Below are 15,752 nucleotides of genomic sequence, written 5' to 3'. Positions count from 1 at the left end.
CTTAGTGCCCCATTCCTGGTCTTTCGTAAATAATTCCACGTCTGTTGTGATTAGCTCACAGTCCCTTATGTGTGGTTCCTAATCCTCCATGTCTGGTTACTGTTTTCTGTATTTGTCTCCTGGTCCTAAACAAATGGCTCAAGATTCTCTGTGCGGTCCCTAGTACTTTTCAAAGCCTTACTCCTGTGCATTGACAGGCAAAAGGAAGAGTTAAACAGCGACACACGCTTGAGATCTAGGCTATATGCAGATCAGAGGCACAATATAGAAACACAGAGGCGATGCAGACATTTGTTTGTATTTCATATGTGCTTTTATGTGACCAAAGAATGGCATAAAGCCTTTTCCAAAACTTTAACATAACCTGATTCTGCTGACAGCTGAGCCTGTGGGAGCTTTGCTGAGCAACAAAGATGGCACAATCCATCAGTATGCGTGGGCCACTCCCTGAAAGATTTATATTATGATATTGTTTGCCTGAAGGATTGTCTATCTTTGAAGCCTAGATGTCCACAGCCAAGCTCAAATGGAGCCCCATTGAGACGGAACTCCCCCGTGACCACACAGAACACCAGGTACAATGCTGGCTCTCTGAGGCGAATCATAATGACTTCGCTCCTGAGTACCAAGGCGCAGGAATTTGACTTTGACACCAACCTCAGCTTCAGTCCTCACATGGATCACAAGACAAAGGCTGCCTGGAATCAATTGAAACTGGACCCACAGAGTAAATTATTTCCTCCTGGAAGAATACTCGTCTCATTTCCCATCTCGATGGAGGTAATAGTCTGTTGGCGGCTGTGAGAAGTTGGCCTGATATATGATGCTCACTAGTTCTAGTGATTACCTTGTATCAGTCCAAACAACCCTTATGGTGATTGGTTGTAAGTCAACCTTATAGACCAGCTATCCTAGTGGTAGCGTGGACAAAGCAGTCTCAGGCTAAACTCAAGAGGGCATGTGAAGCCAGCTGTTTTACCACATATAACCCCTTGAATACCAAATGAAAGCACACCACACAAGTAGTTATGAAAATAAACAAGATATTTATTAACTAACAAACACCTCTGAACTCTTTATGAGATCAGAGGGCTAAGCACATGACAAGACTCTTAAGAAAAATACGTTTAGTTGCACAAGTAACAATGTTGCCCTAGGGGCACGTCAAACCAAATACTAAACAAGTGGTATAAGGAAATCGATAGAAGGAAAGGAGCTGTCCAGAGGCTGTAGGATCACTGGGACTACACTACCCTAACCTTAGATAAGTAGCAGGAGGCCCACGGGATGCGTGTGCAGAGTGTGAACTCACACGCTAGATGCGTAACAAAGTCAATGGACAGTACATATTACGAAAAAGGTGAGTACGGACAGTTCTGACTAGTTAGGACTAAAACGACTGGAAATCTGGACACTAAGAGAGTTAATCTACCCTTGAGCACCGAAATGCTCTCGTTACCTCACCCACGGGCTGCGGGTGCATAGGTGTGAAAGTGTGTCGGGTTTCAGCGTTGAAGTCTATGGAGCCTTGAAGAAAGATGATGCAGGCGACCAGGAGGAAGCTGTCTGGAGCGATCCAAGGGTGGATCAAGGAAGATGAAGACCTGAAAGCAGAGGGGACAATGTTCACAGTCACTAGCCAGTGACCGGAGTGGAACCAGACAGGAACCAGATGCTGTTGTCGCGATCAGGTGAAGAGTGGACGCTTGACTCTGCAGCCACGTGGACCAGGATTTGTCTTGGACAACCAGGATGGAGGCACGAGTTGTCCCACGCAGGCTCTCGCTGTTGGCGGTGTTGGTTCCGGATTCAGCGCCAATAGGCCTTGGCAAAGGCAACCCAAGCGGTGAGTGGAAACGGCATCTGGTGCGGACCAGGAGGGTCCGGGGTGCTTCTCCTTTGCAGGGAAGCAAGGGCCAATCTGGAGCAACCTGACCAGCGGTATAGATGTGGTGGATCGTCGTCTAGGAGGCCACTAGCCAGCCGGCAAGTGGCGTCGAGCAGCAATCAAGCGAAAGGGCCCCACGCAGATCTTGTGGATGCTGGAGGGCTAATCTTCTGTGCAGGAGCTGCTCGGGGCTGGGGCTTCTCAATCCCCAAAGCACTTTGTTGAGGATGCCTCTGAAGTCGTGCTAGAAGCAAAGTGCAGTTTCTCCAAGATGGCCGGTCCCACGTGTCTCGTCGTACCCACGGATCTCAGCTGTGCTGCAGATGTAGGTAGAGGTCGGAGAGGTCTGGAAGTCCGGGTCTCATCGGGCTCTGAAGTCTGGAACCACCAGGGAAGACGACAAAGTGAACCGCTGGAACGCTTGATGGTGCTTGCTTGTGCAGGTCGGTCACTCCTTGGCCATAAGGGAGATTTCTTCAGTCTTCTGTGGAGCAGAACATCGAAGTCCAGAGTTTCTTCTTTGTAGAGTTTCAAATCAGGATTAATCTAATTTGGAATGGGACCAGCTCCTACCTTTATTTTCCTAAAGGGGGCTGTACTATGACTAGGTCCCTCCTATGGGTGAGACCAGGAAGGGGGGTGGTTACACCCCCCTATCCTTTGTCCGGTTTCGCGCCAGAGCTGGGGCTGGAGTGCCCCACCAACTGGTTTGAACCGGTGTATGCACAGGGACACCTTGTGTGCCCCAGGCATGTCTCATTCCTTTCAGGCCTGTCCTACCTAATACACAAAATCCTGTCTGGGGTGGTGCTAGCACCTCCCAAGGCAGGAAACCCTTTGTCTAGGCCTCCCTCGCTGGAAGGACTCCCAGCAGCAGGAGGTCAGACTTGTGTCTGTGGTGGCAGCATCCATTTTGTGATGCTGAGACTCGAGTTAACTTTAACCGGGGTTCACAGTTACATACATGTCGTCTCCCTCTAAAAGGGTGGAATGCTGCCCCGCCGCCAGAACTGGAAAGGGGGTAGTATTCCAATTCGTATGACACCTTCCTCTGCATGTTTTGATAATGCTAAGCCAAAGTTAGCAATAACCGCGAGGATTATAATGCACTTAAGAGTATATGGTATAGCGTTATCATGGAAACAGCTAAAGGACTTGGTTCCGAAAACTGCAGACAGGCCCATGCTAGAGCACCATCTCACATAATTCCAGGGCGGAGGTCCTCATCCTGGGCTCCTCACCCTCCGCCTGGGACGACTCATGGTGGCCCCCTGCCCTGGGCAGCGCACCCAAACCGACAGACCACGCACGCAACCTGGGCTTCATCCTGGACTCCTCCCTCTCCATGACCAGACAAGTCAACGCCGTCTCCTCATCGTGCTTCAACATCCTGCGCATACTACGTAAGATCTTCTGGTGGATCCCCACCGAGACCATAAAGATGGTTACCCAGGCCCTCGTCACCAGCCGACTGGACTACGGCAACTCCCTCTACGCCGGAACCACTGCCAAACTCCAGAAGAGACTCCAGCGGATCCAGAACATCTCAGCAAGACTCATCCTGGACATCCCCCGTCGCAGCCACATCTCCGGACACCTGAGAGACTTGCACTGGCTCCCGGTCAACAAGAGAATCACCTTCCGTCTCCTCACCCACGCACACAAAGCCCTACACAACCAAGGCCCAGGATACCTCAACAGCCGCCTCAACTTCTACACTCCCACAGGTCAGCTTCGATCGACCAGCCATGCCCTCGCCGCCGTCCTCCGCTTCCGAAGAGTCAACACAGGAGGAAGGGCCTTCTCCTACTTGGCCGCCAAAACTTGGAACTCCCTCCCGACCCACCTCCGCCTGACCCAAGACCACCTCGCCTTCAGGAAGCAACTCAAGACCTGGCTGTTCTAGCAGTAGCGGACCCCCCTCCCCAAGCGCCATGAGACCCTCCGGGTGAGTAGTGCGCTATATAAATGCTTTGATTGATTGATTGATTGATTGAAGCACTCTGCCTCCAGGATTGTTAAGGCCTGCCATAGGAGTGACTTATAGGAGTATATGTGTCCATATTAGGGTTAGATATAGGTAAAGCAAAGGGTGATTACACCACCTTGTCCCAGCTGTGTTAGCAGCCAGTTGTGTCAGTTTTGGATGGCCAGCCAGGGGTGGCCTAATACATGCTGCAGCCCCTGGTAGGCCTTGGGTGCACTTATGCCCTGGGTACCTATGGTACACTGTACAAGGACTTACAAGAGTGAACCAATACCAATTAGATATGTACCTAAGGTACATGGAGTCCATTTTAACAGAGAGAGCAGGAATCCTGGGGTCCTGAATAGCAGGATCCCAGGCCAACTATGTTGAAAACCAGCAAAACACTAGGCAAAAAGTTGGGGGCAACCATAGTCCGATATCCACCTTCCTACAGCGGCCATCACCGAGATCCTCTCAAATGGACTGAAGAACACCTTTTATGAAGCCTCATTAAAGGTCTTTGCAAGTACTGCCGGTACACGCCGACCGTCAGAGGATTTCACTGACTTTCATGAGCGCCTGTATCACTTTCAAGAACTGCTAAATCTTTCCTTCTGGAAGGAACACAACCCTGCCAGAAAAAACTCTGGTGACAAAGATTAGGACTTTTGGTTGAGCATGCACAACAAGCCACGGAATTGTAAAACTTGCCACAGATTGCTTTGACAAAACGGTATTGTGTCTGGAGGATATTGGATATCTGGATATTAGAGATGAAACTGGAGCTAAATCCACGCAAGATGGAATCCCTTCCTCTACAACAGTTAAATCACAAGAATTTGGAATGGTCAACCCAAGGAGCTTCACTTAAATGTCTCTTGGTTTCAGGTTGGTTTTTCTAAATATTGACTTCCATATCAACAAAGTCACCAAAGAAATGAGTAATCTCTGAAGCTGGTGCGCACAATCACACCTTGTATCACCAGGATATACATAAAATCTTCTGTTATATGCTGGATGGAGTAGGAAAAAGACGTGCTCACAGATCTGCCCATGCCTCCTCTCGTTCCCATCAGAGAATCCCATACTCAGCAGGCAGGGTATTCGCAAACTCCAAGAAATCCGCCCAGTTCTTACCTGTTCCCAAATCCCATCAGTGACTTCCCCTACAATCACGCTTAGTTTACAAAACAGCCTGCCTCGTACACAAAGCAGTCCACTCCAACTCACTTTCCTACCTCCTACCGCGTAACATTGCGCTTCAATGATCTATACGGCTCTGTACTGACAAGAACCCTATGAAGTTTTTAAAAAATTTAAAATATTGAGATTGTACGTATTTTGGCAGATCTCACACACGCCTGGTTAATATTGTCATTTTCTGTCCTAGAGGTCGGCTTGTCTGAAGACATCCCTTCTTGCTATAGGAACGGTATAAGAGCGCTCATGAATATTTTAATTAACTCCAGGCACCAGCCTCTGTGGAATAAATTTGAAGTGATGCCTTATTTAATATTTTATTTCTTATTTTTAACTCATACAATGACCATAACAATGAAAGCAGGTGTATATTTAATACTGCCTGCATTGTAGTTACAAATAAGGTCGTTTTAATTAACTGTACAATAAAGATTTATATCGTGAATGCAGACGTGCACAAATACTGTTTAACCTAAGATTGCAGTAATGGGTTATAGCAGCAAAAAAACTCAACTGATTCCTGCCACAAATGTTGTTTGTACTGTCCCCGTCAATGCTTATCTTTTTAATGAAAGAGCATTGACCGATCAGTCCAAGGACTGTGCGTGACCATCTCCTCCAGTCCAGGGCTTCTTTGCATGCTGGGAATTGTAGGCTTATCTCAAATTGAAACCAAGACTATTGGTCGCAGAATGCAAAGAAAAGTCCTGGACTTGAGCTACTATTTAAGCAGGGACTTGGGAAACTTGGCAGCCCAGCACAATGTTGAATAAATTGAGTTTTTCCTCTGACTAGAGCCGTTTTGTTAACACGGATACCTGCCCAGGGACTGATCTTTGAAAAGGACAATGTGTCACGTCCTCCGGTGGTCCGCTTCACACGCGTAGGTCAGTCCTTCTCGCCGACCCCATCCTGCGGCTGCCGTCAGCACATTGAACAATCAGAGGTAAATGTAACCTCGGAGGACAAAGGCGCGCGCTGGAAAGAGTTCCGCGGAAGGTTAGCACGCGAGAGCGGGATAATTGGCGCCCCGAGCTGCAGGCGCGTGGCACGAGCGTCAGATGTGCAAATCCAGCTGCTTCCCATTCCGGTCACGGGCCAGCAATTAGAGCTTCTGACATGAGAGGATTGTGGGAAAAGTGCACAGAGAGCACGTGCTGGGCGCCCCGGGGTCAGGTTCCCGCTGAAAGCCGGAAGCCATGTTCCTGATTGGCGTTAACAAAGACGATTCCGGCACAATTGTCCTTACCTTGTCATTTGAACTGATATGGGGCCAGGGGCATAGCTATCATTAATGCAGCAGGTGTAGTGGCACTGTGCGCAGATGTGTGATAGGCCCACACACCATCCCTATTATTTCTGCACTTTCTGTCCAACCATGAGGAGGGGCCATTTCCTTCCTTGCATCAGTACCTGTGCACCAGGGCTCGATTCGGGGTACCACGCGGGTGGACGGCGTCCCCCCACTTATTTTACCGGGTGGACGCCGTCCCCCCTGCCAAACAGCTGGACTTCACTCTTTGGCCTCTCTGGGACGAGATCGGAGCCACCTTTCGCGACGTCACTTCCTGTTGTGACGTCACTTCCGGTGACAGCGTCCCCCCACTTCTTTTTTAGGTCTCGCCTGTCGATGCGCATGCGCATCGAGCAAGGCGAGAGTATTGGGACTTATCCGCTCTTTATCCACACTGCAAGGAATCGTGGCGATTCCTTGCAGTGCCCGTGACTTTTAAGCTCAATGCGCATGCGCATTGAGCTTAAAAGCGCGTGCACGTCCGTCTTTGTTTACCCGCTCCGCCCCCTCCCCTTCCCGCCGTGTCGCATTTCTCCTCCCCCCTCCCCTCTCTTCCCTCCGGCTTGTTTGTTTATTTGACCCGCTCCGCCCCCTCCCCGCCGTGTCGCATTTCTCCTCCCCCCTCCCCTCTCTTCCCTCCGGCTTCTTTTTTGTTTATTTTACCTGCCGTGTCGCCGTGTCTCCGATCCTTTCGCTTGAGGAGAAAATAACGCTAATATACAATTGCGGCACAGTACACGTGAGCCTCGCCGAGCTCAAGCGCCCCAATGCTGACAATCAATGCATCACTTCACTCGAAATGGCAGAGCAAACACCCGCCCCCCAGCACGCACCACCAAAAGGAATGCTGTGACCCCCAACGGAGCACCACAATGGCAATTACCTCGTACAAACAGCAGCCGACAACACGCAACTCTGAACGTAAACCCGTTCAAAATAATGCCCTACTACTGAACCCCGCCCCCTTGCATACTATTGGTTACCAGGACGTCGAGCCTCCAGGAACCATCCAGCTACTGCACCACGCGGTGCACGCATGCCGGAAAAACTCACGGACATTGAGAGGAGGTAAGCTCCAGGGACTGACACGCTTGACCCGCTGCCTTTAGTTAGACAGTTGTTTGGTTTTAAAAAAATATCCACTTCAATCGGACTTTCACTTTCACTTTCCTGCCACGCTGTCACCACGCCGTAATCAGTTATTTGATTTTAAAATTAAATCGCACTTTCCTTTGGCTTTGACATTTTTAAACATGAGCATTTGCACTATTTTTATGATAGAACACGTAGCCATGAACCGGCCCACTATGGCATTGTTGAACACCCGATTGCGCTTGTACAAGAGAACATGAGAACATGGCATGCCGGTATCTCACTCACGTTTTCACAGGTCACACGTAATTTTAATATGAGACATCCCATACCGTAGCCACCCTCACTCACCCTCACCCTCACTCACCCTCACTCACCCTCAACCCCTCACTCTCACTCATCCTCACTCACCCTCAACCCCTCACCCTCACTCACCCTCACCCTCCCTCACCCTCACCCTCACTCACCCTCACCCTCACCCTCACTCACCCTCACCCTCCCTCACCCTCACCCTCACCCTCACCCTCACTCACCCTCACTCACCCTCACCCTCACCCTCACCCTCACTCACCCTCACTCACCCTCACTCACCCTCACCCTCACTCACCCTCACCCTCACCCTCACTCACCCTCACCCTCACTCACCCTCACTCACCCTCACCCTCACTCACCCTCACCCTCACTCACCCTCACCCTCACTCACCCTCACTCACCCTCACTCACCCTCACTCACCCTCAACCCCTCACCCTCACTCACCCTCACTCACTCACCCTCAACCCCTCACCCTCACTCACCCTCACTCACCCTCACTCACTCACCCTCAACCCCTCACCCTCACTCATCCTCACTCACCCTCACTCACTCACCCTCAACCCCTCACCCTCACTCACCCTCAACCCCTCACCCTCACTCACCCTCAATCCCTCACCCTCACTCACCCTCAACCCCTCACCCTCACTCACCCTCAATCCCTCACCCTCACTCACCCTCACTCACCCTCAACCCCTCACCCTCACTCACCCTCTCCCACCCTCACCCTCACTCACCCTCACCCACCCTCACTCACCCTCAACCCCTCACCCTCACTCACCCTCACTCACCCTCACTCTCACTCACCCTCAACCCCTCACCCTCACTCACCCTCAACCCCTCACCCTCACTCACCCTCAACCCCTCACCCTCACTCACCCTCACTCACCCTCAACCCCTCACCCTCACTCACCCTCAACCCCTCACCCTCACTCACCCTCAACCCCTCACCCTCACTCACCCTCAACCCCTCACTCACCCTCACTCACCCTCACCCACCCTCACCCTCACTCACCCTCACTCACCCTCAACCCCTCACCCTCACACAGTGCAATAGGTCTCGGAGCATTTGAGTTAGAGCTTTTAGAAATGTTTATGGCTTTTTTTTTTAATTCTTTAGCATTGGCTACAGGAAACAAAAATGCTAAAGATTTACAAAAAAAACCATAAACAATTCTAAAAGCACTAACTCTAATGCTGCGAGACCTATTGCATTTCCAATGCTTGTTTAGGACTTGTGCCCTGCTGTGAACGCTTGCTATACTACTGGTGAAAGATTCTGGTGCGACTGCACAATACGGCCCCAATGTGCTAGTCCCTGATCGCAAATCAGTTATTGTGTTACACAGAAATGCTGTGCTGAAAGTACAAATCCACCACCAGAAATAGTGCCTTTTGGTAGAATTTGAAAAAATCCTTCCACATGCATATCAATGAGGCAGAATTATCTGAGCGAATACTCACGAATGTCCGTTAATGCCTGAATGGAGACTTGCAAGGGAGCGTAGAGCTCCATTTCTGCACTAAAAGGGAAAGAGCTGCATTAAAAAAATGTGTTGATGCAAAGTGCACTGTTGGGAGCAATCAGCTGTCAGTTCAACTGCTATGCACCCTCCTGATGTCTGCAGCCAAATTTCAAAAAGTGGAAGCTGTCCCTCACATGCAGTTCTCAATCTTGCAAATGGTTGTCATTTCCTTTTTGGTCCAAGCAATGGCTGAAATGTTTCAGTTGTGATCACAAACCATTGATAGCTCTGATTGAGAATTGCTGGGACAGGGGGACACCTGTTTCACACTACTTTTTTCAACCAGTTTCTAAACAGTCGTAATGTTTACTTTTACAACTCTCTATGTACTTTTAGTACATTGCAAATCCGGTTTCTGTTATGTTATGTTATTAAGTACTTATAGAACGCACGGCTACTCGATAGAGTGTCCTGGCGCTAAACATTCTGAGTGGGTTAACTGTGGGCTCTAAGCTAGGTAATTTTCACGCTATTGCTGGAATAACCAGGTTTTCAGTAACTTCCTAAAAAGAAGAAGAAACTGCATCTGTTTGAATGCCAGTGGAAGAATATTATAGAGTTGCGCTGCTTGTACCTGAAAGGAGCGACCACCAATTTGAGCTTCTAAGATTTAGGGATGCAAGCTAACTGAAGTTCAGCAGACCTCAAAGCACGACGCTGGTTATAAGGTACAAAACCATGACTTTATAAATCATCTGCAAATGCAAACCCTTCAATTTTGTGAATCACAGACTCTCTGACCACAAAAAAATGTGTGCATTTGGGCCTTAGTTCTAAACTGTCTCCAGCGCAGACCCAGAAGGAAAATTGTTATTTTTTGTTTAATATTTACTTATTTTGCCACATACAAAGCTCTTACAAAAGGAGAAGAACAAATACGATTTGAAAAAATATGTAAAAAAACAGAAACATTGGTAAGAATTGACAAAGGCACCTCCCTCTTGAAAATTTCAACAAAAGTTGTGACTAAATCCATTCGGGCAAAGGAGATTGGAGTTTTGTAACACATATTACAAACAAGCATTTACAATGCAACGGTCTCGCCTTTGCAAAAGTTAGCGCTTTTGGCATTGTAAATGACAAATGTTTTATTTGTGTTGGTTTTGGAAACAGATAAATAAATGGCATTGTCATGAGCAGTAGAGAGTGAGTAGTAGAGAGAGTAGTAGAGAGAGTAGTAGTGAGTAGTAGAGAGAGTAGTAGTGAGTAGTAGAGAGTGAGTAGAGAGTAGTGAGTAGTAGAGTGTGTAGTAGAGAGTAGTGAGTGTGTAGTAGAGAGTAGTGAGTGTGTAGTAGAGAGTGTGTAGTAGAGAGTGTGTAGTAGAGAGTGTGTAGTAGAGAGTGTGTAGTAGAGAGTATGTAGTAGAGAGTGTGTAGTAGAGAGTGTGTAGTAGAGAGTGAGCAGTAGAGACTAGTGAGTGTGTAGTAGAGTGGTGAGTGTGTAGTAGAGTGGTGAGTGTGTAGTAGAGTGTGTAGTAGAGTGTGTAGGAGAATGTGTAGTAGGGAGTGTAGTAGAGTGTGTAGTAGAGAGTGTGTACTAGAGAGTAGTGAGTGTGTAGTAGAGAGTGTGTAATACAGAATGTGAAGTAGAGAGATTGAAGTAGAGAGATTGAAGTAGAGAGATTGAAGTAGAGAGATTGAATTAGAGAGATTGAGGTAGAGAGATTGAAGTAAAGAGATTGAGGTAGAGAGATTGAGGTAGAGAGATTGAAGTAGAGAGTGTGGAGTAGAGAGTGGAGAGTCTGTAGTAGAGTGTAGTAGAAAGTAGTGAGTGTGTAGTAGAGTAGTAGAGAATGTGTAGTAGAGTAGTAGAGAGTAGTAGAGGGTGTGTAGTAGAGTGTGTAGTAGAGCGTGTGTGTAGCAGAGTGTGTAGTAGAGTGTGTAGTAGAGTGTGTAGTAGAGTGTGTAGTAGAGTGTGTAGTAGAGTGTGTAGTAGAGAGTGTGTAGTGTAGAGTGTGTAGTGTAGAGTGTGTAGTGTAGAGTGTGTAATGTAGAGTGTGTAGTGTAGAGTGTGTAATGTAGAGTGTGTAATGTAGAGTGTGTAATGTAGAGTGTGTAATGTAGAGTGTGTAATGCAGAGTGTGTAATGCAGAGTGTGTAATGTAGAGTGTGTAATGTAGAGTGTGTAATGTAGAGTGTGTAATGCAGAGTGTGTAATGTAGAGTGTGTAGTAGAGAGTGTGTAGTAGAGAGTGTCTAGTAGAGAGTGTCTAGTAGAGAGTGTCTAGTATAGAGTGTGTCGAAGAGAGTAGTGGCTGTAGTAGTGAGTGTGTAGTGAGTGTGTAGTAGAGTGTGTAGTAGAGAGTAGTGACTGTAGTAGAGTGTGTAGTACAGTGTGTAGTAGAGAGTAGCGACTGTAGTAGAGAGTGTGTAGTAGAGTGTGTAGTAGAGAGTGTGTAGTAGAGAGTGTAGTAGAGAGTAGAGTGCGTAGCAGAGAGTAGTGACTGTAGTAGAGAGTGTGTAGTAGAGTGTAGTAGAGAGTAGAGTGCGTAGCAGAGAGTAGTGACTGTAGTAGAGAGTGTGTAGCAGAATGTGTAGTAGAGAGTAGTGACTGTAGTAGGGAGTGTGTAGTAGAGAGTAGTGACTGTAGTAGAGAGTGTGTAGTAGAGAGTGTGTAGTAGAGAGTGTGCAGTGATTTGAGTTTTACATCAAATTAAAAACGGGAACGGAACAAACTCATCCTATACATTATTGTGGTAGGTGCCCACGCATATAGGGTTAAATGATGCGTTAGATGCCACAGGTCCCACCAACACGCTTCCTTTATGATAGGAGAATGCCCAACATCGCGGAGATTTGCTCTCTGCTCTTCCCGGATATTTGTATTTTCAAATGTATAATGTTATCCTGCTAAACGAAGACGATGCTCAAACTATAAAAGAAGAGGGTTTCACAGATATGTTAGTCCTTCCGGGCAAACGAAATGACCCAAAGAAAGATCAAGTGACAGTTTAGAGCTCCAAGTGAGTCTTAATAAAATCAGTGTCTGGAACGCATAGCATCAAAAAACGAGCGGGGCATCAAACTGCAGTGTCATTCAATCAAAGCTTCAAGGCTTCTGAGCGCTAGCCGAGAATTATTTTTTGTGAAGCACTAATCACTGTGGAAGGTGCCCCTGCTATCCCAGATGTGAGAAGTCAGTCTGATATGAAAATAAGCAGTATTTGGAATGAATGTATTTGGCAGGGGGAAGGTGGGGCGGCGCAAGACCGTACTGACGAGTGAACAGGAGCCATTTTGTACCGAGTGATTCTGCCTGTGTGCATGTAGACAAACCAGGCAGCAGCATGAGCATGTGATTCGGTAAAATAACAAGCATTTACAATGCAATGGTTTTGCCTTTGTTAAAGTTAGAGCTATTGGCATTGCTCTTGACACTCTGAAGCTCCACTCTGCATTCTGAAGCTCCACTCTGCACTCTGAAGCTCCACTCTGCACTCTGAAGCTCCACTCTGAAGCTCCACTCTGCACTCTGAAGCTCCACTCTGCACTCTGAAGCTCCACTCTGCACTCTGAAGCTCCACTCTGAAGCTCCACTCTGCACTCTGAAGCTCCACTCTGCACTCTGAAGCTCCACTCTGCACTCTGAAGCTCCACTCTGCACTCTGAAGCTCCACTCTGAAGCTCCACTCTGCACTCTGAAGCTCCACTCTGCACTCTGAAGCTCCACTCTGCACTCTGAAGCTCCACTCTGAAGCTCCACTCTGCACTCTGAAGCTCCACTCTGAAGCTCCACTCTGAAGCTCCACTCTGAAGCTCCACTCTGAAGCTCCACTCTGCACTCTGAAGCTCCACTCTGCACTCTGAAGCTCCACTCTGCACTCTGAAGCTCCACTCTGCACTCTGAAGCTCCACTCTGCACTCTGAAGCTCCACTCTGAAGCTCCACTCTGAAGCTCCACTCTGAAGCTCCACTCTGAAGCTCCACTCTGAAGCTCCACTCTGCACTCTGAAGCTCCACTCTGAAGCTCCACTCTGCACTCTGAAGCTTCACTCTGAAGCTCCACTCTGCACTCTGAAGCTCCACTCTGAAGCTCCACTCTGAAGCTCCACTCTGAAGCTCCACTCTGAAGCTCCACTCTGAAGCTCCACTCTGAAGCTCCACTCTGAAGCTCCACTCTGCACTCTGAAGCTCCACTCTGAAGCTCCACTCTGCACTCTGAAGCTCCACTCTGAAGCTCCACTCTGCACTCTGAAGCTCCACTCTGAAGCTCCACTCTGAAGCTCCACTCTGAAGCTCCACTCTGAAGCTCCACTCTGAAGCTCCACTCTGCACTCTGAAGCTCCACTCTGAAGCTCCACTCTGAAGCTCCACTCTGAAGCTCCACTCTGAAGCTCCACTCTGAAGCTCCACTCTGAAGCTCCACTCTGAAGCTCCACTCTGCACTCTGAAGCTCCACTCTGAAGCTCCACTCTGAAGCTCCACTCTGCACTCTGAAGCTCCACTCTGCACTCTGAAGCTCCACTCTCCAGCTCCACTCTGAAGCTCCACTCTGAAGCTCCACTCTGAAGCTCCGCTCTGAAGCTCCACTCTGAAGCTCCACTCTGCACTCTGAAGCTCCACTCTGAAGCTCCACTCTGCACTCTGAAGCTCCACTCTGCACTCTGAAGCTCCACTCTGAAGCTCCACTCTGAAGCTCCACTCTGAAGCTCCACTCTGCACTCTGAAGCTCTACTCTGAAGCTCCACTCTGCACTCTGAAGCTCTACTCTGAAGCTCCACTCTGAAGCTCCACTCTGCACTCGGAAGCTCCACTCGGAAGCTCCACTCTGAAGCTCCACTCTGAAGCTCCACTCTGAAGCTCCACTCTGAAGCTCCACTCTGCACTCTGAAGCTCCACTCTGAAGCTGCACTCTGAAGCTGCACTCTGAAGCTGCACTCTGAAGCTGCACTCTGAAGCTCCACTCTCCACTCTGAAGCTCCACTCTGAAGCTCCACTCTGAAGCTCCACTCTCCACTCTGAAGCTCCACTCTGAAGCTCCACTCTGAAGCTCCGCTCTGAAGCTCCACTCTGAAGCTCCACTCTGAAGCTCCACTCTGCACTCTGAAGCTCCACTCTGAAGCTCCCCTCTGCACTCTGAAGCTCCACTCTGAAGCTCCACTCTGAAGCTCCACTCTGAAGCTGCACTCTGAAGCTGCACTCTGAAGCTCCACTCTGCACTCTGAAGCTCCACTCTGAAGCTCCACTCTGAAGCTCCGCTCTGAAGCTCCGCTCTGAAGCTCCGCTCTGAAGCTCCACTCTGAAGCTCCACTCTGCACTCTGAAGCTCCACTCTGAAGCTCCACTCTGCACTCTGAAGCTCCACTCTGAAGCTCCACTCTGCACTCTGAAGCTCTACTCTGAAGCTCCACTCTGAAGCTCCACTCTGCACTCGGAAGCTCCACTCGGAAGCTCCACTCGGAAGCTCCACTCTGAAGCTCCACTCTGAAGCTCCACTCTGCACTCTGAAGCTGCACTCTGAAGCTGCACTCTGAAGCTGCACTCTGAAGCTGCACTCTGAAGCTCCACTCTGAAGCTCCACTCTCCACTCTGAAGCTCCACTCTGAAGCTCCACTCTGAAGCTCCACTCTGAAGCTCCACTCTGAAGCTCCACTCTGCACTCTGAAGCTCCACTCTGAAGCTCCACTCTGCACTCTGAAGCTCCACTCTGAAGCTCCCCTCTGCACTCTGAAGCTCCACTCTGAAGCTCCACTCTGAAGCTCCACTCTGAAGCTCCACTCTGAAGCTCCACTCTGAAGCTCCACTCTGCACTCTGAAGCTCTACTCTGAAGCTCCACTCTGCACTCTGAAGCTCTACTCTGAAGCTCCACTCTGAAGCTCCACTCGGAAGCTCCACTCGGAAGCTCCACTCTGAAGCTCCACTCTGAAGCTCCACTCTGCACTCTGAAGCTCCACTCTGAAGCTCCACTCTGAAGCTCCACTCTGAAGCTCCACTCTGAAGCTCCACTCTGAAGCTCCACTCTGCACTCGGAAGCTCCACTCGGAAGCTCCACTCTGAAGCTCCACTCTGCACTCGGAAGCTCCACTCTGAAGCTCCACTCTGCACTCTGAAGCTCCACTCTGCACTCTGAAGCTCCACTCTGAAGCTCCACTCTGCACTCTGAAGCTCCACTCGGAAGCTCCACTCTGAAGCTCCACTCTGAAGCTCCACTCTGCACTCTGAAGCTCCACTCTGAAGCTCCACTCGGAAGCTCCACTCTGAAGCTCCACTCGGAAGCTCCACTCTGAAGCTCCACTCTGAAGCTCCACTCTGAAGCTCCACTCTGAAGCTCCACTCTGAAGCTGCACTCTGAAGCTGCACTCTGAAGCTCCACTCTGAAGCTCCACTCTGCACTCTGAAGCTCCACTCTGAAGCTCCACTCTGCACTCTGAAGCTCCACTCTGAAGCTCCACTCTGAAGCTCCACTCTGAAGCTCCACTCTGAAGCTCCACTCTGAAGCTCCACTCTGCACTCTGAAGCTCCACTCTGAAGCTCC

This window comes from Lissotriton vulgaris, chromosome 11, assembly GCF_964263255.1.
Source record: "Lissotriton vulgaris chromosome 11, aLisVul1.2, whole genome shotgun sequence".
Lineage (NCBI taxonomy): Eukaryota > Metazoa > Chordata > Amphibia > Caudata > Salamandridae > Lissotriton > Lissotriton vulgaris.
The sequence above is the reverse complement of the archived record's forward strand: the minus strand, read 5'-3'. Positions refer to the sequence as shown.